The sequence below is a fragment of the Prionailurus viverrinus genome, chromosome B4 (genome assembly GCF_022837055.1).
Source record: "Prionailurus viverrinus isolate Anna chromosome B4, UM_Priviv_1.0, whole genome shotgun sequence".
In the NCBI taxonomy this organism is placed as follows: Eukaryota; Metazoa; Chordata; class Mammalia; order Carnivora; family Felidae; genus Prionailurus; species Prionailurus viverrinus.
Genome location: NC_062567.1, coordinates 87,525,615 through 87,545,097, shown reverse-complemented (window position 1 = coordinate 87,545,097; position 19,483 = coordinate 87,525,615). Strand labels below are relative to the sequence as shown.

Below are 19,483 nucleotides of genomic sequence, written 5' to 3'. Positions count from 1 at the left end.
ACATAATTGAGCTTTATAATTTATGTTTCACTACATACTCTGCAAAAGACTTCACGGACTGCTAAATTGCAGTTGTGACAAAGCCCAGACTCTGGGGTTTCAATTCCAGGTTGTGTTCTTTCTACTGCTGCACGTTGTATCTTCATTTGTGTTGTACGTAGGCGCCTAGACCGTAATTTCCTTGAGGGCAGGCACGCGGTAAACATTTGTGGCTTAAGTGGGTCTGAGTCCACGTGTTTAAAGGGCTTGTATAGAAAGCAGTTGTGACGCGGAGGGTTCATTCCATTGCTAGCTAGAATACAATTCCCATTTCTCTGCATTTAAGCGTGGTTTTATTTTATGAAACATAATAGAATCTAAATTAATTATATATAATGTAAATATTTGCATGTATATAATATTAAATGTGATATTAATGCTGAAACCAACTGGAAATAAGGGAGGAAGCATTGAAATTGGAATCATGCCTGCAGTTCAAAACATTCATTCATACAAATATGCTGGCAAATCAAATCCGCCAATAAAGTATGTATGTAGTCATTGTCACATCAACTACTTTTCCCCCCACTTTCACCTCAATTTGAGCCTTATACAAGAACATCCACATATATTTACAAAATTGGGAACATCCTCTAAGTAAGGTTTCATATCTTATTTTCACTTCACATTGCACCGTGAGCATTCCCGGGTTAAGTCAGGATAATTAGTCATTCATAACTATAATATCCCATCTTTCCCCCGTTGTTGAGCACACACCTTGTCTCTAATGTTTTCGCTGTTATAAATTATGCTGCAAAGAACATTCTTGCACCTAGGTCTGTGTCTGCATCTTCGATTATTTCTCTAGGATAAATCCCTACGACAGTCATGATTTTAGCAGGAAACTAATATTCAAAATGTTAATTTGAGAGACTTTAATGAAGGGACTGATTGAAAGAGGTGTGGGCAGGATTAAGGGAAGCAGTAGGGAATGGTGAAGGGTTCAGGGAAGGCAAACAAACCCTTACAAAGGCCTAGAGGGGAGGGAGAGAGCTGGGCCATCGTGTTACTGGGGTACAGAGAAAGCCTCCAGCTGGGGAATCAGGGCTGTTCCACAGGGAATTGTGGCCTTTAAGTTGTACCTCTCGAAGTGTTGCCCTTGGACCAGCAGAATCAGCAACGCCTGGAAACCTATGAGAAATTCCAATTATCAGATCCTCCCCCATCCTACTGAATCAGACACAAGGTCCCCCCGGGGGACTCTGATGCACTGAAATTTGAGAACCACTGGTTTTGAGGAGCAAAGTCACTCACAAAACCCTAGCTGAAGGGAGGGATCAGGGGTGAGGAGTAAATATCTCCAAATCTCCCTTGATCTGCCCTCTCTTCTTTCAGTGCCTTCGACTGGCTAAACCCACCTGGAAGCTAGTGAACAAGGGAACCAGGGATCTAATCCATAGAGGGCATGGGACAGAGAGGGATCCACTAAGGATATGGACAGATAAAAGAATAAGCACCCCAATCCCTAAATGTAGAACCACTGGATCAAAAACGTAAACATCTTTATACCTGTACATACTAGCAAATTATTTGTTTATCAAGAACCTATGGATGAACACTGTTACCAGCAGTGGCTTAGACTGCCAGTCTGGTGGAATTTTTGTTAACTTTAAATATGAGTTTAAAAAAAAATCTGTCCCAGTTTTGTAAATTAAAAATGGTATCTCAGTTTTGTTTTAATTTGCATTTCCTCACTTAAAATGGGATTTTTTTTTTAAACGTATGCTTATTGTCATTTGCATTCTTCTGGGTATTACCTCTTTATGTCGTTTTTTCTTGCTTTTCCAACAGGATGCGCTTTTTTTTTCCTAATTTGAAAGGACTCTTTTTTGATACTAAGATGATTTCCTCTCTCTGTCATATTTGTCACAGGTATTTTTCTCAGTTTACCATTTATCTTCTATTTTGGATATATGGAAATGTTACATCATCAAATTTATTAATTTCGTTCTTTGTGATGTATTCTTTTGCTTGATCAGTTTTGTCCTCTTTAAAAACGATTTCTTTGGGGTGCCTGGGTGGCTCAGTCAGTTAAGGGTCTGACTTCAGCTCAGGTCATGATCTCATGGTTTGTGAGTTCGAGACCCGTGTCTCAGCTGTCACAGCACAGAGTCCGGAGCCTGCTTCGGATTCTGTGTCTCCCTCTCTCCCTGCCCCTCCTCCACTTGCGCTGTCTCGCTCTCTCTCAAAAACGAATAAACATTTTAAAAAATTAAAAATGATTTCTTTGGACTGTGAGGATGATTAGTAATTTGGCTCCGTATCAGTTTCCCATCACTGCTGTAACGAATCGTCTCACAGTTAGCGGCTTAAAGCAGTACACATTTATTATCTTATAATTCTGGGGGTCAGGAAACCGAAGTGGGTCTCCCTGAGTTAAAAACCAACGTGTGGCATGGCTGGAGGTTCTGGAGGAGAAAACTTGCCTCCTCCATCTTCTAGAGGCTGCTTACATTCCTTGGCCTGTGGTCTTTTCCTCTATCTCCAAAGTGCATTTCTCAAATCTCTGCTTCTGTTGTCACATCTCCTCTAATTCTGACTCACCTGCATCCCTCTTTCACTTACAAGGACCCTTGTGATCACACTGGACCCACCTGGATAATCCAGGATAATCTCATCATCTCAAGGTCCTTAACTTAATCATATCTCCAAAGTCCCTTTTGCCATATAAGGTAATATATCCTTGGGTTCTGGGGAGTAGGACATGCTCTTCTTTGGGGGCAATTACTCTGCCTGTCCCAGCTCCTTACCACACTATCCTAGCCTCCTGTCCAGCACTGCCTAGCATAGAAAGCCACTTAGGTATATTGTCCTTACTCTTCTTCAAGAAATATATTCCAGGCATTCTTTCCAGGTTAATAATACCTTTTGTTCAAGGACCATTTTATCCTCCCCTTTCTTTTTTAAATCACCCACAGAATCTTAAACTATTTTGATGACTCTGATAATTTTCTCCCTAGCCGAAAAAGCAGCTTATGTAACCAAATTTCCCATCTTTATATCCTTATGTACTTCAGACTTACCATTTGGCTGAATTTCATGAACTAATTTCAATACCTACAGCTAGTTTATTTGTGAAGCTAAATATCTTCCAAATAGCATGCTACTTTTGCTGTTTATGATAACTTCCAACTTTACACTTAAAGCATAAAGCCACATTTTTAGAGGAATCCATGGTATTCCAGTATTTATGAAGTAAATCCCTCTTCACTGGAATGGACACTTACTTCTTTACTCTCCACACTATGCTTAGTGTTGGAGATAAAAACAAAAATAGGACATCATCTCTGCCTCCAAGGTCAAGGGGAAAATATGGTTACAATCATCTTTGTCATATTTTTTTTAATCAAAAATAAAAACAGAAGTTCATGTTTGTCTTTTCCTTACCATGTAAGCTCATTGAGAACTTAGATTCAACGTGTTATGAATTTATAAAGTATTATGTATTCTGAAAAGAGAATATGACGCAGTGAGTGAGACACGGGTTCAAGTCTTGATTCTACCACTTATTTGTTCTGTGACCTTATGTAAGTAATTTTTATGAGCTTTGGTTTCTTTCCATGTTTATAAAATATAGATGAGAATGCCCATCTCACCAGGACTTTGTAGGGTTTAAATGAGATAGCATATGTAAAGCACTTAGAAAAGCCTGGCATATAGTCAATCCTAAAACGTATGGGCCAAGTCAGCATGGAGAGTAGGGATGGTTTCTTTATATTGCAGAGTGGTTAAGAATAAATACTCTGGAGCTAGGCTATTTGGTTTGAAATCCCAGCTCTCTCATTTACTAGCTGTGTGACCCCCAACTGTAAAGGGGGATAATCATCATCATCATTATTATTAGGTTCATCACAAAGATGATATGAGTTATACACTGTAACACATATAAAACGCATAGAATTGTGCCTGTCCCCTTGTAAATGCCATAATTGACTATAATTACACATCTCCCTAAACTTAACAGCTCCTCCAGATAGAATATTAGATTAGTTATGTTAAATAATACAGTTATATGCATTAGCAAACTAAACTTACAGTTTCTTAACCTAAGGTATTGCAGCTTCTATTACAGTGGGATACAACAAAAACACCCGTGTCCTGGGCTGACCCACATGTGTAAGCAAGACTGAACAAGGCACTTCTCCTGTGAGCTGGGATATTCCTTTACAAAATGTCAACACTAATACCTGCCTACCCCAGGATTCTTTTATCATCAATACATTAAAAAATATAAATATCATGAATGATCTAGGTTTGAATCCTAATCACTGGATATTTTACCTTGGGCAAGTCGCTTAATTTCTTTCTTTCCCTTCATTGAAAATTAATTTTTTTATTTTAACTTGTGTTATTATTATTTTTTTAATTTACATCCAAATTAGTTAGCATATGATTTCAGGAGTAGATTCCTTAGTGCCCCTTACCCATTTAGCCCATCCCCCCTCCCACAATCCCTCCCATAACCCTCAGTTTGTTCTCCATATTTTTGAGTCTCTTCTGTTTTGTCCCCCTCCCTGTTTTTATATTGTTTTTGTTTCCCTTTCCTTATGTTCATCTGTTTTGTCTCTTAAAGTCCTCATGTGAATGAAGTCATATGATTTTTGTCTTTCTCTGACTGACTAATTTCACTTAGCATAATACCCTCCAGTTCCAACCATGTAGTTGCAAATGGCAAGATTTCATTCTTTTTGATTGCCAAATAATACTCTGTTATATATATACACCACATCTTCTTTATCCATTCATCCATCGATGGACATTTGGGCTCTTTCCATACTCTGGCTATTGTGGATAGTGCTGCTATAAACATGGGGGTGCATGTGTCCCTTCGAAACAGCACACCTGTATCCCTTGGATAAATGCCTAGTAGGGCAATTGCTGGGTCATAGGGTAGTTCTATTTTTAATTTTTTGAGGAACCTCCATCCTGTTTTCCAGAGTGGCTGCACCAGAAAATTATTTTTTTTAATGGAGAAAAATGATATCTATAGCTTGCACCAGGGTTCTTCCCACAGTGGAGAGATGTTTTTATTTAGGGAAAGGTCTTAAGGAGTCAGAAGTGCAAATGGGAACTAAGAGCATGTACTGAAAGGAAAAGTTTTAACAAAGCTGTCTTGGAGAAATAAACAGAAATTAGGGATAAGAGAATATGGGAGAGAGAAAAGAGGAAAAAGGAATGAGAGAACATGACAGGAGCCAGGAGCCTATGGAGAAAGCTAGTCAGTGGGAAACGTAGGGTGAATAAATAAAGAGCTTTTAGGAAAAGAGATGTCTAACATTTAAGTCTATATTTGCATTTCTGTGATGTAAATCTCCTTTACTTTCCCAAGACTTCACTGAAGTCTGATATGTCTATACTTACGTGTAAGTGTGTGAGTGGGAAATAAAGAGCCAGCAATGGGAAGTGTGGACCATCTCACATTCACTTCTTCCTGACACTTGAGTGTGGAGGGAAGAGCATCATGTGAGGGCAATAGATGTGGAATTTCAGGTGACAACAAGGAGCAAAATGCACGTGGTCTGAAGAAGTCTCTCTTCTATACCATATTAGAGGGGTGACCTCAGGAGGAGGGAGGCTGGGAAAAAATAAAAATATCTATTTCTTAGTGCTATGAGAAAGATTAACTGTGAAATATCTCACATATAGAGTTTCCTATATAGGGTCTTACGTTGTCGTTGTTTGCTCGTAATTGATTCAACAAATACGCATAGGGCGCTGGGTAAGTGCAAGGCACTGTTCTAGGTCCTGGGGATACAGCAGTGAACAAAACAGACAAAATTCCTGCTCAAAGAACTTAGTTTCAGGGAAATGTGGAGATGGGGCGATGAGAGTGTATTAAGGGCACAACTAGAAATTTATCAGATGGAGATAAATGCTACCAATCAAACAAAGCAGGGGAGAAAAGGATTATCAGAGCAAGGCTGGAGGAAGGTACAGTTCTATATAAGGGAGACAGGGAGTCCTCAGTGCGCGGCTGGATTTGAGCAAAGACCTGAACGAGGTGAGGGAGCAAGACTTGTGGCTGTCAAGAAGAAAACATCTCAGCAAGAGGGAATAACAGATGCACAGGCCTTGAGCTGGGAGTGAGACTTCTGGCTGGGGAGATCAGACAAGCCAGTGCGGCTGTAGTGAAATGAGCTGGGGGAAAGCTGTAGAACAGGGGTGCATGTGTTGGGGAAAGCCTGACGGTACAGGCAGAGGTTCTGAATCTTGACTGCCCATTACAATCACCTGGAAAACCCCAGCTCAAAGCAACCCACCTGATGTAATTGGGCTGGGATAGGACTCTAGCATGAGTAGGTGTTAAAAGGGCCCATGTGATTCTAATATGCAGCCAGTCTTGAGAACCACGAAGGTGAGCAATGCAAACCACTAAAAGCTTTTTCCTGAGTGGGGAGCGAGGCTTCTGCAGGGTTTTGAACAGAGAAGTAAATTATATATTTTATGTTTTTTTTAAAACTATGTTCTGCTGCTGTGGGATATCTAATTGTTTTTAATGTTTATTTATTTTTGAGAGAGACAGAGACAGAGACAGAGAGACAGAGTATGAGTGGGGGAGGAGCAGAGAGAGAGGGAGACACAGAATCCAAAGCAGGTTCCAGGCTCTGAGCTGTCAGCACAGAGCCCAATACAGGGCTTGAACCCACAAACCGCAAGACCATGACCTGAGCCCAAGTCAGACGCTTAACTGACTGAGGCACCCACGTGCCCCAAATTATATATTTTGATTTATACTTTAAGAGGCTCCCTGGCTTGAGAATATATGTCATCCAGTTATGTTCAACATATCTTTTAAACCACTTTAAAAATCTCAGTCACAAACACAGTAATACAAATACAGTCACAAATTTATAGCAATACATTTTGCTTATAAATTAAAACTGTCCTGGTGTTCATGAAAGTATCTGGCACATAATAATTGCTAAATAAAAATTAACGTATTACCATGTGTAAGTAAGGGTTTTGTATAGTTTCATTAAAATAAGATATCGAAATTATAACAATGCTGTATGTTTAAGGTGGTATATTTGGGAAAATTCTGTTTAATATTCTCTTTTAGTTTCTGATGGAAATTTATTGAATGCCGTCTAGTGAATTAGAGAAGAATATGCATAGATATTTTTTTGACCTCTATTTGAGGATGAGAATAATGGGTTAATATTAATATGGCTTATCTACAAAACCTTGTTTGAAATTAGAAATAATATCTGTGATAAATTGTATGAAAGTTTTAGATGGGTGGTAAATAGCATAGAAGATGGAAGTTAAATGACAATGTCTTTTCTATACTGGGATAAGTGCCATTTATAGCAATTCTTTGTGAAATGATTTATTGTCATGTAAAATATTTGACATTTTCAATCTGACAGTTTTCAAATTGCTTCTCTTTTTTTGCAAAAAAAAGGAAAGAGAAAAAAAAGAAAAATATTCTGTTAATAATGAAAAACATTCTTTTCTGTTCTGGAGTATTCAGAAAAACTAGCTATAAATTTAAAGTACAGTACAGTGTTTCAAATACGTAGTAACTCTGGGACCTCTATAAAACTGAAATCCAACCACAGCTTTCCAGAAACGAATATCCACATTCACCAGGGAGTTATTAACCTTTCATAATACCTCTAGATATCATTATGCCAAAAATGTAGTATTATGATCATTATAAGGGAAATTAGAATAATGGAAAAAGGAACGAGTCGATCTGTATAGCATGAGGCTAATAATACAAATCCACAGCAAAAGGTATTTTTGTTCCAAAACAGGTAACCGAAATAAATGATGGGTATATTTAATCTCTACAGAAAAAATACTGTTTTAGCATATATTTTTCCTTTTTCAATTTTTAATGTTTTGTTATGGAAAACTCTCACGCGTATACAAAAGTAGAGAGAATAGTGTGATGAACTGCCATATATCTATCACCCAGCTTCAACAATGATCTCTGCTAATATTCCTTGTCCTGAAGTCAATTTTCTCTGATATGAATAAAGCCTCTCCAACTTTCTTATGAATAGTATTTCCTTGGTATATTTTTTTCCATCTTTTCACTCTTAACCTACCGGAGTCTTCATATTTAAACCTTTTTCTTTGTAGATAGATTTGCTGAGTCTTCCTTCTTTAAATTCAATCTGATAATCTCTGCTATTTAAATGGAGTATTTAGACATTTATAATTAATATAATTAAATATATGGTTAGCTTTAAATCTACCATTTTGCTATTTGTTACATCTGTTCCAGATTCTTTTCGCCTCTTTTATATTATTTTTTAGTATTCTACTTGATCTCCATTATTAGTTTACTAAGTATACCTCTTTATTTTATGCTTCAGTGTTTTTTCTAGGATTTACGATATTCATCTTTAATTTAGCAGTCTACTTTCAAATAGTGTTGTACCAATTTTGATATAATGAAGAACCTTATAACAACATACATCTGTTTCCTCCCTCTCATCTTTTGTGCTATTGCTGTCATACCTTTTACTTTTACATATTATAAATTTCACAATACATTGTTATTTTTGCTTTAAAGAGTCAGTTATTTTTAAGGAAATTTTATTTATTTGTTTTAATTTTTTCAATGTGTATTTATTTTTGAGAGAGAGAGAGAGAGAGCACAAGCAGGGCAAGGGCAGAGAGAGAGGGAGACACAGAATCCGAAGCAGGCTCCAGGCTCTAGCTGTCAGCACAGAGCCTGACACGGGGCTTGAACCCGCGAACTGTGAGATCATGACTTGAGCCAAAGTTGGTCATTAACTCACTGAGCCACCTAGGCACCCCTAAGGAAATGTTAAAAAGAGAAAAGATTATTTTATATTTATCCATAATTTACCTCTTCTGATTTTCATCTGGTATAATCTTCCTCTTATATTTCTTGTAATGCAGGTCTTCTGGTAACACGTTTCTCATGTTTTCATTTCATTTTAATTTAGTGAAGGATGTTTTCAATGAATATAGAATTCTAGGTTGACTTTATTTCCTTTCAGCACTGTAACATCCATTTTTTCTAGCTTGAATTGTTTCTAAGGAGAAGTTTTAAGCTTATTCCTCTGTAAGTAAGGTATCTTTTACTCTCTGCCTGCTTTCAAGATTTTTCTCCTTATCACTTGTGTTTAGCAATTTGGTTGAGGTGTGCTTTGGTGTCATTTTCTTTGTATTTATCGTGCCTGGGTTTGCTAAGTCTCTTGGATCTAAGTTTATAGTTTTCATCTAATTTGAAAATATTTCAAACATTCTTTTTTCAAATATTTTCCTCCTCCTCCTCTTTCTCTCTCTTTTTGGAACTCCATACTGAGGCTCTATTTTTTTTTTTTTTCAGATTCTTTTTCTTCTCGGTGTTTCAGTTTAGATCATTTCTAATGCTATGTGTTCAAGTTTATTGATTTTTTTCTTCTATGATACCTATCTGCTCTTAATCCCATCCAGTTAATTTTTCATTTCAGATACTGCACTCTTCAATGTGTAAGTTCCAATTGCATTCTTTTTATAGCTGCTATCTCTCTCCTCATTATATTCATGTTTTCCTTTAAATGCTTGAGCATATTTAAAGTGGGTGCTTGAGGGTACCTGGGTGGCTCAGTTGGTTAACAACGGATTATTGATTTCAGCTTGGGTCATGATCTCAAGGTTCATGAGTTCGAGCCCTGCATCAGGCTCTGCACTGACAGTGCGGAGCCTGCTTCGGATTCTCTCCCTCCCCCTGTCTATGCCCCTCCCCTGCTTACACACTCCTTCTCTCTCAAAATAAATAAATAAACTTTAAAAAATAAATAAAATAAAGAAGGTGTTTGAAAGTTTTTATCTGTGAATTCCATCATTTCTATCATTTCTTGATCTTTTTCTGTTGGCTCATTTGCCTTATAGTTTATGTATTACCTTTTCCTACTTCTTTGCATGCCTAATAATTTTTATTAGATGCTGGACATTATGAATTTTAGGTTTTAAATGCCTAGATTTTAAATTTTTTCTTTAAAGAGTGTTGGATATTGTTTTGAAGGAAGTTAACTTACTTGAAGATTAGCTTGAGCCTTTTGAATCCTATTTTTAAGCTTTGTTAGGGCGAATTTATGGTACTCTTTACTCTAGAACTAGTTTAACCCAATCATTAAAGGGATATCCTTCTGAGGTCTCTACCACAGGCACTTTAGCTGTTCAATGAAGTCTCTTCACTTTTTTGGTTGGAACTCAAATGTTGTCCCTCCTCCTCCTCCTCCTCCTCCTCCTCCTCCTCCTCCTTCATGCTTCATGAATTTGCTATCATGATAATTAACATGGGAATTGACTGTATTCAATTCCCTCCTCCTCCCCCTTCTCCTCCTTCCCCTCCTCCTCCTCCTCCCCCTTCTCCTTCTTCCTCCCAAATGTCTTCTTACTCTAGGTGAGCTCTGGAAAATTTTCAGCTTATAGCTTACCATTAGTTCTTTACCAGCCTTATAAAATTTCCCCCTATGAGTTTTGTTGTCTTTTTTTTTAATGTTTACTTATTTTTGAGAGAGAGACAGGGCACAAACAGGGGAAGGGCAGAGAGAGAGAGGGAGACATAGTGAAGCAGGCTCCACAATGTCAGCACAGAGCCTGATGCAGTGCTGGCACTCGTGACCTGAGCCAATGTCAGCTGCTTAATTGACTGAGTCACCTAGGCGCCCCTCCCCCTATGAATTTTCAGCTTAGTATTCAGAACAGATTCAAGGGTATGAAGACTTCTTATATATATATATATATATATATATATATATATGTATATGTATGTGTATATATATGTATATGTATGTGTATATATACATACACATACACATACATATACATATATTCATACATATACATATATTTACATTGGATATATGTATGTACAAAATGTATTTTATTGACTGTAAGCTGAATTATGGATATGAAGGCAAGATGAAGGTATTGATGCCTACATTGCATATTCTAGCATCTGTGGCCTACAATTAACCTTCAAGTGGTACTACTATTATATATAAAAGATCTCTTCTAAATCCTTTGCTTCACAAATCAGCTGCCTCAGTGCCCCCAATCTCTGTGTTCTCAGAGACTACCTTGCTTTACTTGGATTCCCTCTCCCTGCTCCATAGTCATGAAAGTGCCTTCAGAAGAAGAAAGCCAGAGTGATCATTGAGCTTAGGTCATTCGTTTCCTTTTTTTAGGGTTATAAACTTGCACTTTCTGCTGTTCAGTGTCTTAGAACAGATGCTTCTTATTTTTTATAATTGTTTTCAAGGTTATTTATTTATTGTGATAGAGAGAGAGTGTGTGCCGGAGGGGCAGAGAGAGAGGGAGAGAGCGAGAATTCCAAGCAGTCTCTGCACTGTCAGGGCAGAGCCCGGTGCGGAGCTTGATCTCAATTTGTGCGATCATGACCTGAACTAATACCAAGAGTCGGAGCTTGACCAACTGAGCCACCCAGGCACCCCTTAAAACAGATGCTCCTTGTATGTTGTCCAGTTTTCTAGTTGTGTGTGCTGAGAGGACAAGTCCCGTGTCAGTTACTCCATCATAGCTAGTAGAGAAAGTTTCCGTTTCAAAAATTACCTAGTCATGGCCAATCTTATTTCATCTGTGCTTTTCCCTCCACTTCCACCCCTCCTACATAAGTCATAGAAACCACCAGCTTTAAACTGATGATGGAGGGGATGATTGCAAGCCTACTTGTGAGTGACTGAAATAGTGGCATCCCTTGAAAATTGATCGTGTGCCACAGATCCTAGAATGCACCCTATGGCATCAGTACCTTCATCTTGCCTTCATATCCATGGTTCAGCTTACAGCCAGTCAAACACCTTTTGTTTTTTGTTTTTAAATAGTTTGAAATTACAGTCAATTCCCATGTTAATTATCATGAAGCAAATTTATTAAAGTGACAACTATTTGGTTTTTCTTTTAGAAAGCCATCATACTGCATTTGATTTACAGATTCTTAGCAAAGGTAACAATTAATGATTATCTAAATGTTATTATATTCTTGTTACTGATTCATGTAGCTGAACTGGTTCAATGGATGTTAGCCAGGAAAATTTTTGAAGAGCTAATAATGTATCATTTTGACACCTACTATTTGGATGTGATCCAAATTAAGGCATTTATTGGGCAATGTTCCTCCCTTAAACATTTTAATCACCTATAAGTGAGGTAAACATTTCTACATGTTAAAATTTCCCAAAGAGGTTTCAGAAGGCTGCAGAATAAATACTATAAATGACAAAAAACCTTTAACACCCTAACCAAAACACTGACCTATTGTAAACACCTTCTAAAAAACACAAGAGACTTGTATTTTCTGTCAACAGAAGTGACATTACAGTGCACTTTTCTTCTAGGAATGTGAGTGGTGATGTTATTAAGAAAATTATTTATTTAATTTTATTTTTGCTTTCTTAGTAAAGTCAGGTGGTAGTGTCATGTGCATATTGGTATTTTATTTTATTTTACTTTAGAGACATAATGCCAGATATGAATGGGAAAACTTAAGAACTCACAGCATTCTTCCATTTTAGCACAAACTAGTGGATCAGTGTGATGTAGGAAATGATCACTAGAATGAAGTGTCTAGGTTTTAATCCTAATGCCAATGACTTGCTGGCTTTGCTTAAGGTATAGTTTGTGCATGGCCATGAATTCTATGGAAAGTTAATTTTTTTCTCTCCACGTATCTGAGAAGGACAATGAGAATAAGGAGTTCCATCATGAGAGGCAGGACCTAGAGTCCAGAGACATGAATGTCATCAGGGGTTTCTATGGCCTACTTCAGTGGTTCTCAACATTGGGAAACAAGCTACTATTTGGATTGGTTTTCTGTGTTTTATTTGTGTTTTCTTCCACCCCCCTTTTTAAACATTTTATAATTTACATACATAAAACTCACTTTTTGGGGTATGCATTTCTATAAATTTTGACAGATGCAAACAGCCATCATGGCCACAGTGAAGAATCAGAACAGTTAACGTTGCCCCTCACAGAAATTCCCTCATGCAACCCCTTTGTCGTTAAACCTTCCTGGGAATCCCTAGCCTCTAGGAACCCCTAGCCTCTGTCAACCTGTGTTGCCTGTTTATAGTGATTTTTCTAGAATGTCACATAAATGGAATCACACAGTAGATAGCCTTTTAGACTGATCCAAAGCTGCCTTTTTATAATAGACAGTCTGTTATTTCCCCTTTATTCTCCTCAAATAGAACACAGGATAATATTATCTACTCTGACACATATAATCCCAAATAATAAATATAATGCTCTAACATATATGAACAAAGCAAAAAATCAATTCTAAAATAATATGTATTTAAAATGGGAATGGTTGAGTGCAACTGTTCCCGACCTAGTGAAGTAACTGGATACTTGCACCTACTTTAATGAAAAAGTTTGGTTTTATGGGAAGTAAGAAGATCAGAAGCTATTATGTATAAAAAGTACAAGAGAATGAAAAAAGGAGAGGTGTGATGTGATTTTTCCAGAATGTGAATAATTCTTGATAAAGATCCAAATAAAACCAAGCACAATCTTGTTTTCCACAGAATCTTACTATTCCCAGCAGTTGCATTTCGGGAAAATTCAGGGTGTACTTAAAACGGTGCGTTTACACATAAAATGGAACTAGGTTCCCAGGGTCAAATAAGTATAAACAAGTTTTCATCTGCATGAATCTCCAACGGGGTAATCAAAAGATGCTTGTAGACTGTGGCACACTCATATGTGGACCTGTCTCATGCATAGCAGGAAGTACCATTCCTGGTTTGTATCTAGTAGGAGTCCAAAGCACCCATCAGACATTGTAACAACCAGAAATATCCCCACAGATTTCTAAAATGCCTCCTAATGGGTAGCAGTTGAGATTAACTGGCCAAGATGAAGTACCATCCAATACTCTCATCTGGAATCAACATTCATCAATCTTTTGATTACCAACAGAATTCTGCAGGTAGCTTCATGCTAGGAAAGCGATGTCTTGGAGTGCTAACTTTTGCATTCTGGTCTCCAGAAATATATTCCACATATTGGAGATTACTAAATTACCATTTTGGATGATCCTGGTTCTGAGTGTGTTTAGCCTGAAAAAGTCTCCGAGGTCCTGATCAACTTGGAAGTAACAAAAGATTTGTCTATACAAAATTAACTTCCAATTTTGTGTTAACTCTGCCAAGGTTTTATCCCTCAATGGGTCTTAAATTCACAATTTTCTGATCTCCCTTGAAATTTTAAATGTGTCCTTTCAAAAATTCCTAAGTGAACATTTTTCAAGGTTACTACAAATGCTATTTGGTATTTTACCTAAAGGAAGCCAGTCACACCATCTGGCATTGTTTGATTTTGATCATTGTTACGAGCAGAAAGAAACTATATTGCGTTCAGGTAGTCCAGGGAAAGATACCTCAGGAAGTTTGGGAATTTTAATAATGAGAACAGATAGAAAAAATTCAACTCCTATTGTGGTTATTGGTTACCAGTGAGACAAATCTCACAATATATCTTATGATATATTTAAAAACTTAAAGTTTTTAAATTATAATTTTTTTATATGGGAAGGGTTTTTAGAATCACGATGCTCTCTGAATCCTAGTCAATGCTGCAAAGGCTTGCATGGATGATGAAACCAGATTTATGTCCCCATCGTCCGTTAATGGTAAAGTTTTTATTGCAATAGTCAACGGGCAAAGCAAAATTTCCTCTTGGGAATAAGTTATATGACTCCATATAAATTAGTGATAAATATGCAAGGTATTCATGCCATTAGAACAGGCTGAGTTAAGAATATATCTTTGTGGGCTGCCTGTAGTAACTTAGAAGAAGCTAGTAACTTATAAGAAGAAACCAAACATAACCATTTGGATCCAAATATTGCATTAAATCTTTCCATGTATATTTAACAGACACTGATAACGTACCTATTATATTTCAGGCACTTTAAAACCAAAAGTAGTCCTTAAACTAATCTGAGTTGAAGTAGCTAATCAAATAAAGTTAACACCATTTTAACTTACAGCATGGCATGCATTGTGTGCTCACTTGTTCAATTTTGATGAGCAATGTTTCTAATTCTTGAATATTGTAAAGTTTGTCAAGAACATTCTTGCTTATATATATTTTATGCATTTTTAATTATTTCATAAATTCTCAGAGGTAAGTTTCTTCATTTTTTAACGCTTATTTATTTATTATTTTGAGAGAGAGAGCATGAGCAGAGGAGGGGCAGAGAAAGGGAAAGAGAGAATCTCAAACAGGCTCCACGCTCAGCCCAGAACTTGACCTGAGGCTCGATCTCACGACCATATGAGATCATGATCTGAGCTGAGATCAAGAGTTGGACACCTAACTGACTGAGCCACCCAGGAGCCCCAGAAGCAAAAATTCTTAAAAACTGTGCTTATCTAAGCTGTTGATACAAGATAGTATGTTGGTCTTTGGAAAGGTTATACCAATTTGTACCCTCAACAACCGTGAATGCTATGAATTATTTACATCTTTGTTCTAGTGAAATGTAAAAGAGTATCTTACTGTTATTATTTGTATCTCTGTCGTGACTAGTGAAGTTGGATATCCTTTAAAATGTTAAATGATCGTACTTTTTCATTTATTTGTATTTATATGTCAAATTTTTCTACTGAGAAATTCATCTCCCTCATCTAAATTTTGGTAAGCATTGACTTATATTAAGGATTTTAGGGGCGCCTGGGTGGCGCAGTCGGTTAAGCGTCCGACTTCAGCCAGGTCACGATCTTGTGGTCTGTGAGTTCGAGCCCCGCGTCGGGCTCTGGGCTGATGGCTCAGAGCCTGGAGCCTGTTTCCGATTCTGTGTCTCCCTCTCTCTCTGCCCTTCCCCCATTCATGCTCTGTCTCTCTCTGTCCCAAAAATAAATAAACGTTGAAAAAAAAAATTAAAAAAAAAAAAAAAAAAGGATTTTAACCCAATATTTTCCCCCTCAGAACACCATTTACCTTTCAGTGTTGTTTCTCATATCACTAAGCATATAAATATATAGTTATAAATAACTACATATAGATATGTAGATATATATATATGTATATACACACATATATACATATCTACATGTTACATAGAAACCATATATATATATGTCTTTAGTATATATATGTCATCATTTGGTTGAGGAGATATTTACATATATCTTTGGCACATATATATGATATATGTACATCATACATGTGATGTTTGATGTTTTTGTTTTAAAAAGATTGCCAAATGATCACCTAAATTTTTTTCTAGAATGTTTACAAACCATCACACTTTCAAGATTTTTTTCCCCCAAGATATACAAATAGATGTCTTAACCTCACTCACAAGGCTCACCAGACAGGAAAAGACTCAGTGAAGGAAGGAATGAGATTACTTGGTGGTAACAGTCACATTCCTACTAACCTCAAACAACCCTGTCAAAAGGGTGGGTGAGAACAGTGTGATTGCTCCTGCTCTAGGCAAAACAGCCTCATCAAAGCTACGTGTCAAAATCATTTTGCTACTTTTTAAGGCTCATTCTGAAATAAAATCCTTTATATAGTATTTCTGTTACCCATAGAACTTTCCACTGCTTCAGGTATCTGTGTTCTAGGATGTCTGTGTCTGTGGTAACTTTCTGGGTGTGGGAATGAGTGAAGGACTGGAACTCAGATTAACATATAAATCAGACCTCCATCAAGACAGAGAGGTTCATAACGCTCTGGAGACTTCAAAGCTCAGTGATTCTCCCACTCCTCTGTCCTGAGGGTAGCCGCAGATCGACAGGTGAGAAAGCAGCTCTATACCCAGGACTTGAGCCTTAGCTATTCACTTAGATCACTATGACTAGAACTCATGAAATACCAGTGACTCCTGGGGCTTTGCAGTTTACAGCACGTTTCCACAGGACTTAAAGCAATCAAAATGGCATTTCTCATGAACACATCAGGGCATTCTTAAATATTACGTTTTGTGTGTTCATAGTACACAAAACACATTACACAGAAACATGGTTTTCTTGGGTGTCTTTCACCTGAAACCATATTTTCAGCTATTAAAAAGTATTTGAAAATGTCATTTAAAAACAATTTTTAGAGTTTAATATTTGAAAACAGAAAAGCAAAAAGAAGAAATTTTAAATGGTTCATAATCACATTACCTCGGTAATTTCTATTAACATTTCAAAAGGTAGATAGGTCTAAAAAGTATCAAATGGTAGAGAAAAAAATAGAATAGAAAAAGCCTCTTTCCCCAAACTCTACCTAATTCGTAATTCCTTTCTCTAAAGGAAACCAGCATCCAGCCTGCTAAGCATGCTAAACTTACGGTATGGGCGTGTGGCTCTGTGAGCATACTGTGCTGCCTTTTTTGTATGTATACGCACGTCTGTGTTTAAACGCTTCTGTGTAGATTTTTATGTGCGTTAAGGAACACATACTGTATACACTGCTTTGCATCTTCCTTTCACAAGGAATCCTGAGAACTCTCATAATCGGCACATCCAGAAGTGCCCGATATTCCACTGCACACCCGTACGATAATTTGTTTTACTAATTTCCTACTAATCGATAGATGATCTCAAATTTTTTGTTTCTTTGTCTTTGCTATTACAAGCCACAATGCAAAGGACAGCTTTGTAAATGCAATTTGGTGGTTTTTTTCATGCATGTTCATGGAATAAATTCTCAAGCGTGGAATTATTGAGTCAAAGGGTATTTTGAATGTTTGACGGATATTGGGAAATTAGAAACTGTTCTGCAAAAAAGATGAATCAGCTTGCACTTTCATCAATGATATGAAAGCATCTCTTTTCCTATATCCTCGACAATCCTTTATATTCGGCTATTTTTAAATTCTATAGTCTTGTCCATTTTTCTCCTAAATGACATGTTCCCTGTAAAATGTAAATACAAGCATTTTGGAAATTAAAGAAGTTGTTCCGTTGTCTGTCATGTTTGCAGATATTTTTCTCAGTGTTTTGTTTATGGTGTGGCTATTTTTAATTTCTACATAGTTATTTAAAATACTTTTTCACGTCAAATTTATTTATCTTTTCTTTCATAGCTTTCAAGTAGCTTGTTTATAAAGATCTTCCCAGTTCTAAGCTTATAAACACAGATCTTTCATTATTTTGGTTTTTGTATGATACAGTAATATTTCATTAATATTTTATTAAAACACAACATACATTAAAAGGCACACAGTTAGAAGTGTTCAACTTCATGAGATTTCATCAAATAAACATTCTCATATGGCTAACACGCAGATCAAAAACAAAACATCGCCAACATCTCAAAGCCCCTTTTATGTCCCCTTTCGATCATTATCACCCTCCAAAGGTAATGCCTTCACTATCTTGATCTCTGATAGCATGCATCCGTTTTTCTCGTTTTTGAATTTTCAGTAAACAGAATCACCCAGGATGTATCCTTTTGGATTATTTAGCTCAATATGATGTTCTGTGAGATTCATCCATGCTGTGTGTAATTGTTGCTTGTATGTTTTTATAGCTGTGTAGTATTCCACTGGACAAGCAATAATAATGTATTAATTCATTTCACTGACGATAGATATTTGAATCGTTTCCATTTGGAGGCCAAGATAAAGAGTGCTGTTATTGACAGTCTTTGCATAAATATATACACTTTTTTTTTTTTCCTGCGGGGCTTATCTGTAGAAGTGAAATTGCTGAGTCGAGCTTCAGCAGTTATTTCCAAATCATTTTCCAAAATGATTGTACCAATTTACACTTTGACGGCAGGGTATGCTTCCCACCCTCACCAACTTTATATAATCTTTCTATTTTTATTCGAACCATTCTGAGGGGTGTGAATTGGTTTCCTACGTGGTTTTAATTCTCATTTCTCTGATAAGTAGTGATGTTGAGCAGTTTTTCATGTGTTAATTGGCCATGTGAGTATGTGCTTTCGTGAAGTACCTTCTCAGGACTTTTGCCCATTTTCTACTGGCTTGTCTGTCCTTTTTCTTATGGATTTGTAGAAACTCTTTATATATTCTGGATAAGAATCCTGCACATCCAAGTACCTCCTCCCATTCAGTGGCTTGTCTTTTCACTCTCAATGCTATCTTTTGATAAGGGAAGTTACTAATTTTAATATCGTCCAATTTACCAATTTTTTCTTTCGTTGTTAGTGCCTTTTGTATCCTGATGAAACACCAATATTTCTCATTTCTTTGGAAAGTTTTGAAACAGATCGAATGAAATTCAGTTGACATAATAAACTGCATATATTTAAAGTGTATGATTTGTTAAACTCTGGGAGTGATGGGTAATGTACATTATCTTGACTGTGATGATAGTTTCATGATTGAACATATATATCAGAATATCAATTGCATCAATTTTAAGGCTTCAGTAATATTTCATCCTATGACAGTGTTCCAATATGTTTCTCATTCCTCTAATACTCGACAGTAAAATTGTTTTCCTGTTTTTCCCCCATCGTTAAAAAATTATAGCTG

General features: G+C 36.8%; 1 protein-coding gene across 2 annotated transcripts in view; it reads left to right on the top strand.

Annotated features, from left to right (window-relative positions):
- The window catches only part of WIF1 (WNT inhibitory factor 1), a 124,595-nt gene that overhangs the window by 30,368 nt on the left and 74,744 nt on the right, over positions 1–19,483 (top strand). The window contains exon 2 of one of the 2 annotated variants that reach the window (XM_047866395.1): positions 17,289–17,345. The exons of the other annotated variant lie outside the window; for it this stretch is intronic. The gene's annotated coding sequence lies outside the window, so the exon portion shown is untranslated. The remainder of the gene's footprint in view (positions 1–17,288; positions 17,346–19,483) is intronic. 2 annotated transcript variants of the gene reach the window in all.